We start from the raw sequence: 8,228 nt of genomic DNA on the forward strand, positions 1-8,228 counted from the left end.
GAAAATGTGGAGGTCTGCTCACAAATCTGAATGGTGCTGATGAGTCCCACACCCCCACCCCCGAGGAAATGATTTACAGAGCGTCCTCCTCACCTTCATCGTCACATGTCACAGGATGAGGATTCACACAGAAAATAAACTTCGTTTGGTCTCGGACCACACGCCGACACAGCCTGTAAAAGGGAAAAATAGCCTGATTTTTTAAAATGTGTTTATAGAAGTAGAAATAGAGATAGAAAGCTTTTACTGTCATTGTACAACAACAGACATGCTGTAGGCACAACGAAACTGCAGAGACTACAATGAGGTGCTGGTCCGAGTTCACAGTATGGGCGAAAAAATACAAATGCTGTACAAAATATTAAAGTTATCCAAAATATAGAAGTGCAAATACAAACGCTACACAGAAATACGAAAGGTATACCAAGAAGAAGAAGAGTTCTGCATCTTACTTGTATTTGCATAGCAAAAGGTAAGAGCAGGATGTTGCCTGAGAAGATTATTGCTCATTATTGCACATGCAGTTATTGCACATAACTCACAGGTTAAGATATTGCACAGGAGGTTGTTGTAGAGGTAAGGTTATTGCACCACAGAATTTACTGCACATGACATTTTTGCATGTTAGGGGTCTGGTGCACTTATGCATTCAGGATGGTGGTGGCTTTTGGAAAGAAACTGTTTCTGAGTCTGTTTGTCTTGGATTTGATGCACCTGTAGCGTCAAAGGTCGAACAGGTGGTGGGCAGGACGGGAGCTGTCTCTGGTGATGGTCTGCGCTCTACTCAGGCAGCGAGATGTGTATATGTCCGTGAGGGAGGGGAGGGGGCAGCCCACGATCTTCTGCGCTGTCTTGACCACTCTCTGGAGCTTCTCCCGGTCTGCCTCCATCGTCTCCTCCTGAGATCGGCCCCACCACTCTCGTGTCTTCAGCCAACTTCACGACGGTGTTGCTGCTGCGGGCCGGTCGGCAGTCGGAGGTGTAGAGGTTATCTGCTCCTCACATGTGAAGCTTTGCTGTGTTTCCTCTGAGTGGTTTGAATCCTCTGAATGTGTTTGTGATTATGTTGAACTTTGGACCAAACAAACTCTGTGAAGGAGTCACTTTGGGTCCACATGTCTCACCATCTTCACCAGTGTGACAAAGCAAACAATCAGTGGAGTCATGGAGAAAACAATTTAATTTAACAATACAACAGTCAGACACTTTACTGCATACTTGATTACTTTGAGTACATTTTACTAGTTATACTATCACAGTATTAAACAATACTATTGTACTGATCACAAGCCATTTTGTCCCAGAGAACAAAAATCAGCAGCTGTGTGTGAGCAGCGACCGTAACTGCTGCTGTGGGGTGATCATGTTGTCTTGTTTTCAGCATGAAGGTTCACGTGTAGTCCTGTTGGTGTCACCTGATGAGTCTCAGTCCAGTTAGCTTTGTGTTTGGTCTCCACCACCTCCTGCTCTGTAGCTGCTAAACGCTTCACTGTGTCCACCAGCTGGACTCTGACTGAGTGTCTTCTCCTCTGACAACGATGGCTGAAACATCCACAGAGCTTCTTATTCATCTTGTGTCAGCCTAAGATTTCATTTCATGTTTTTGAGTTCATTTGTTTTGTTTGAAAAGAGAAAAAAACAGAATTTTTAATTTTTATTGGATGCTGCTGACCTCCGACCTGTCAAAGAGTTCTTGTGTCTAAACTCCACCGGCTAACTGAGTGGATGCTGTTTTTGTGCCGCTTGTTGCTGAGTTCAATGAAAAGCTGCGAGTCTCTCGGTGTGACGGCGGCCGACTGCAGCCTCACGCCAGGTTTTCTCTACGTCTGAATGAAGGAGAGCAAACCTGCAGCTGCTGCCTCACCACCCGCCAAGGAACCCAGATAATCCAATAAAACACAGCGAACAGGCCAAGCAGCAGATCAGAGAGGATGGATGTTAACAGGAAGAACTGAGGAAAAACACATAGAAAGCCGCAAAAAAGTTGTGTTTTTGCTTGTTTCGCTCTGTGGAGAAGACGTCTCTGAGATCAAAATGCTGCTTTGTTAAATTCATCACATTATCAGTACAGTTTAGTGCAGCGTGGAGAAAAGATGGTGAAACGCACAGATGAAAATCCAGGTAGAAACACTTGATTCACTGTGATCTCTGATGCCTTCATTCATCCTCCAATGTTGAGATGTGTTTGTGTTGGACTGGTCAAGTCCTGTCTGTAATACCACACTGTACCTGTAGAGGCCCCCGTAGTTTCAGCTGGGAGATGAATACGAGCAGTGAGTTTCATAAGCAATCTTAGTGTTTAGCCTACTAAGGAAACAAAGTGAACTCGCAACAGAAAACTACACCTTCTGAACTCAAGCTTATCTCTTCTACTTAACGGAGATGAGCCAAACTGCCTTGTAAACTCATCATAAAACACACTTTCTTCAAACATGATGTAAATGAAATAAAACTCACCAAAACCATGTTGGTCTGTCTTTATAACCACCTCTGGTTTGGTCTCTCCTGTCCTCGCCTGCCATGTCTTCCTCGCTGTGAATCACCTCCTCCTGTCCTCAAACCGTGCTCCGCTGGTCTCAGAGCTAACTGTGCTAACAGTAGCCAAAGAGCAGCAGACCGAGCGGCCAGCAGCAGCTGGCTGTTCCTCTGGCGTTTTTACCATCAATTTCCAGCCATATTTTATAATAAACCCAAACCTTCCTTCTCTTTTTCCTTCCTTTGTGCTCGTAGTTTTATTGGTATTCAGTTTCACTTCTCACAGATAACACGACAGGAAATGCATTCTTCTTCTGAAAATATCAGATTCTTACTGAAATTAGAGACAGCTGATGTGGTGGTGAGGAGGAGGATGAGGAGGAGGAGGAGGAGGAGGAACATCAGAAGAGTTCAGGAGGTTAAATACAAAACAAGCTTCAATTCTCCAGCAGCAGCAGCAGCAGCTGTGTTTAAGTCCACTATAAACTGCACAACATGTTATTTTAGAAACCCTCCATTGCCTGGTCTGCTCTCTGTCTCTATGAATCCATCTGCGTTCCTACCTTTTACCTCCCCCTCCTCCCCCTCCTCCTCCTCCTCTTCCTCCTCTCTCTGGGAGATTCAGACCCTCCAGTAGCCCTTCAGCTCATCTCCGGCTGCCCCGTCGCCTCCTGACCTTGACTTTGAACATGAACTGCAGAGGAGATGAGAGGATCGAGGTCACAGCATGGAGGATGGAGAGAGGGAGGAGGAAGAGAAATTCAATAAAAACAAAGTGATGAACGAGAAAGGTCAAAGATGTAGATTTAGAGAAAATAAAGGAAAGAACAGAAAATGTGAAAACCTTAAAGTGCAGAAGGAAAAAATGACAACTGAACTAAACAAAGATGGGAAACAGGAAATGATGGAGAAGAGGACTAATGCACACAGAACATAAGAGAAAAAACTACACGAAGAGAAACAGGAATAATATAAACAAAATGCAACGAGGAAGAGAAAATGAGAAGAGAAATGAGAGAAATGAGAGATACAGAAAAGAAGAAATATCACAAAATGTAAAGGTCACAAGAGATAAACGACACATCTAAGATAAGAGCTTTAAAACAAAGAACGCAGGCGTCTGTGTGCAGAGAAAGATTTATCAAAAAGACTTAAAGACGCAGAGAGCAGGACGAATCAGGCTGGGAAGAAGAAGAGACAATAAAAAGACAGCTGAGTGGGTGGCATCTGGACAACAAAAGAGAGAAGAAAAGACTGGAGGCAGCCTGTCAAAGTGCTGAGGACCCACTGTGGTTCCCTGAGGAACCCCTGCACTAATTAATGACCTGCTGAGCTTCAGCCAACATCTTGGGTCCTCAAAGGGGGGCCGAGCCCACCAACTTGAGTTCGGCTGAACATCTGAAAGGTGAAACACTGGAGCATTTTGTTTCTCTATCTGTCTGTCGGGTGACTGACTTAATAACTTCAACAAGAAGAAAACAAAGATGAGTCTTCAGATGTCTTCAGACGGACACCAGAGTCTGGAGCCATGACCGGTGTCCTTCTAACAGTCCAGTTCTGAGCTGCTCTGTGGAACCAGAATCATAAGTCAGCAAGCTGCTTTACTGTTGGCAAAATAAAATGTTACTTTTCTATTTTGATTTATGGTATTTTAACTTTAACTAGCTCAAACTTTATTTTGTCAGTATATTTTTAACATACACAGAAATTCTTTCTCTGCATTCAACCCATCACTGATTGAAACACACACACACACACACACATATGCAGTGAAACACACAGGAGCAGTGGGCTGCCATGTCAGGTGTCCAGGGAGCAACTCGGGGGTTAAGTGCCTTGCTCAAGGGCACATCAGCTGACTAATAGAGGGGGTTGATAAAGCATTGAATAATCACTCCACCACACCCAGATTTTTCCTGCCTAGAGGTAAAAGAAAACATGTTTGTCACACTGGATACTGAAGTCAAGTGAAGCTAAAATGAAGTTGATCATGGAGCAAAAACAAAAATCCAGTCTCACCAGCTGGCTTTGTTCAAGCCAGCCAGCTCGACGCCCCTGTTCTTACCTGCTCGCTGCTTCCTCTGATGATCCAGTCTGTAGTACGCAGTTGTTGAAGTTGAAACTGAAATTGCCGGAACGAACGAACGAACGCGACGAAACGCAATGAACGCAGTTTTATTGACGCAGGTTGTGTTTTGGTTTTTGTTTTGAGCTCACACACAAACACACGCACACACACACAGTTTTGTGACATACCTTTAATAAGGTGAGGTTTGATCCCACGTCGCCCAGACCAGAAGCGGAGTCTTTAACCACTGGACCATCTTCAGCGCTGAGAACAACAAGCCACCAGAGAGACAAACAGAATCAGGCTGAAGAAGGAAGCTGAGGAAAAGTCACAACGAAACAAGTCCAAACAAAGTGCAGCTCAGGTGAGCGCACCGATCACATCACCTCAAAGGTTCAGTCTGTGACCCTCAGCGAAACATCAGGCCTCTGTGGCATGAACATCTTATACCTGCTCAGTGGTTTCCATGTTTAAGATGTTCTCCTCTTCCAACACACCTGATTCAAATGATCAGCTCTGCAGAGGCCTGAAACTGAGCCTTTCTTCTGAACAGGAAAACAACCTCAGAGCAGGAAGTCCCAAGACCAGGACTGAGAAACTCTGGACATGTGATTTCTAAGACGCTTTTAATGGAATAAGCTTGTTCTGCTCAGACCCTCACATTGTAGTCTCCGATCAGCTCAACAGGATCAGTCTGTGCTGCTGGAGGTGAAGGTTGCAGCAGGTCCAGTCTGTGGATGTCAGTGCTTTCACAGTCTGTTGCAGCGTCTGTTCACCTGTTGTCATCGGGCAGCAGTCAGACTTAATCAAGAGGGGAAACAGTCTCAGGTTTCTGTACAGTAATGGGCCAATCACAGGCTTTCTGTTGTGATTAGCTCTATTCATCCTCGCCATCTCCCATCCTGTTTTTATGTATCCCTGACATCCTTCCTTTCCTTCCTCCCTCTGTCCTACAGCGTCCCCTCTGGATGCTTGTGGTGCTGCAGACACCTTCGTTTATCAGTGCTTCAGAACCATCCAGTTCAGTGGATAACATTAAACTCCACATGACTTGTGATGAGTTTAGACTACATTTGACTTGGACTTTGGCACCAAGATAAAAATGCTTAGCTTGTGTGCTGCTGCTGTAGCTCAGTTGGTAGAGTGTGAGACCCATGTACTGAAGCTGCGTGTCCTCTGCAGTGGCCACAGGTTCGACTCCCGCCTGCGGCTCGTTTGCTGCATGTCATCCCCTTTTTCTGCCTTTGCTTCTTGTCATACCTTCAGCTGTGAATAAAAGGCAAGAAGTCCAAAAAAATAATTAAAAAAAAAGTTTAGATTTTCTGTCTGTGGAGTACATCTCTGCAGACTCTCGGCCGCACTGGAGAGTAAATGTTTGTACCAGAACACTAATAAACAGTAAAAATATGCGAGAGTCTCTGGGGTGTTTTAGTGTCATTTACTGTCTCAAACTGTAAACTCACAGGGACTTTATGGTGCATTCAGGGACACCTCAGGAACAAACATAAGACCAATATCAGCTGACACTCTGAGTACCTACTGTAGCTCGCAGTCTTTAGCACAGATCAGCTACATACAGCTTAGGAATGAGGCTGACAGCCCTTAAGTCGCGTCTCTTCAGTAACGTTTCATATGGAGACCCACGTCACCAAAGTGTCGGAGCATTTGGCTTCAGTTTCTGAATGATAAGTAACGTTATCAAAAGGGGCTCCCCGCAGCCTAGAAATCACAGACCACCATCATAACAGAGACGTCTGCTGAACCGGTTCAGGACGACTTATGGCGTCTCGGTGCGGTCGGGCTGAAATCCTGCAGATGCAGCACGAGCACACAGAAGAAAGATCGAGAAAGTGAAACTATTTGTTCGTTTTTTCTTTTTCAGGTCACATTTAAGCTCTAAATGCTGCTCAGACTTTCTGCACAGAACTTGTTCTGCTTCACTTTATGGTCGTCAGCCTCTGCAGGCTTTTCCTCTGCTGCCTGAAAGCAGATTACAGTACAAACTGTGTGTGTGAACTCGCCCAATGAATTCTAATAATACCATGTGTACCTCTGCTGATCCCTGCAGGGGAACGCTCGTGTTTAATTCTCTTTTCAGAGCGTCGTTCCCCCTTGGAGATCTGCAGGAAAAGAAATAAATTAGAGAAAAAACTGCTCTGAGCTGCACGACGACTGACAAAAGCTGAGGAGTTTTTCTTCTCGAGTCTTTGAGGAAATTCTGTTTCCTCTTTCCCACACCAGAGAGGAAGTCAAAGGTCAGAAGCAGCAGATCAGACAGACAGGCAGGCAGGCAGACAGACAGGCAGGCAGGCAGACAGACAGGCAGGCAGACAGGCAGACAGGCAGGCAGACAGGCATGCAGACAGGCAGGCAGGCAGACAGACAGACAGACAGGCAGACAGGCAGACAGGCAGGCAGGCAGACAGGCATGCAGACAAGCAGGCAGACAAGCAGGCAGGCAGGCAGACAGGCAGGCAGACAGGCAGGCAGACAGACACTGGGGGTACAAATGGTGTCAGGAGGTCTTGCTCCTCTTTCATCCCACATAACTACACTTTCCCCAGGGCTGAGCTCAGGCTTCTGACCCTGGAGCTCCAGATCTGCTGGTTCCCAGGATCCCAGGACCTCAGAGCTCACACACACACACACACACACACACACACACACACACACACACACACACACACACACCAGCTCTATCTCTGTATGTCCTCATTGATGTGAGAACCTGGTTTTGCACCTTCAAAGTCAGGAGTGTTAGTGTTTTGGTAAGAAAGAGTTTTCATGAACCAGGAGAGTGGTGGAAAGTTTTTGGAAGTTGTGGACATTTTGACACATCAAGACATTTTTGGACAGTGTGGATATTTCAACAACCAATTTTTAAAAAGTATGTGAGTCAGTCAGTCAGTCAGTCAAATTGTGTCAGTCTGGAAACTTGTTCAGTTGTGTTTTTGGATAAATTCCTCCTCTGAGAACAAACAAACAACTTAAAGAGAACTGAAGGTCGTGGCCATCTGCCAACAGCCACATCCACTTCCCTGAGAACCGCAGACGTAAACACCAGCCGGGCTGGTGGGGTCTTGATGGGTCGAAGGTGGTGGGGTCGGGTGGGGGAGGGGATCCATCTGCAATCAGAAAGAGAAGGAACGAGACAGGATGTTGTTGTACTTCACATTTAGACATTTAACAGTAATAACATAACAATAACAAGAGTGCCAAGTAGTTGACCAGAAATGTGACCTTGAAAATGAAGCCTATAAACTTCAGTCCGCCATCGGGAGCAGGAATCGCTGTTAGCTCCAGAATCAAGTCTTCATTCGTTATGAAACACACGACGATGTTGGTCAGGGAACATCAGCTCGATGTTTAGTGGTTCACAGTCAGTCATCTGTCGATTTGTCGAACATGGCGCTCATGGATCTTGCTGATAGCAGCGTAGAACTGAAAAGACGTCTTTCTGTTCAGAATGGACCAAATGTGGCTGAAAAGTTTCAGTGTTGTAGTTTCTGAAATGTTCAGTGATGACATTTTCACCACAGTTTCTACAGGACACAGTTTTCTTAAAAGCATGTGACAAAGATGGCGGCTTGTCTACCTCGTCCGACCTCAAACTGGCGTTAACGTTAAAGAAACTGTGCGTGATGTGTTGTTTTCTCTGCGTCAGAACTTCAGTCTCCTCGTGGAC

The sequence above is a fragment of the Scatophagus argus genome, chromosome 17, assembly GCF_020382885.2.
Source record: "Scatophagus argus isolate fScaArg1 chromosome 17, fScaArg1.pri, whole genome shotgun sequence".
Taxonomy (NCBI): domain Eukaryota; kingdom Metazoa; phylum Chordata; class Actinopteri; family Scatophagidae; genus Scatophagus; species Scatophagus argus.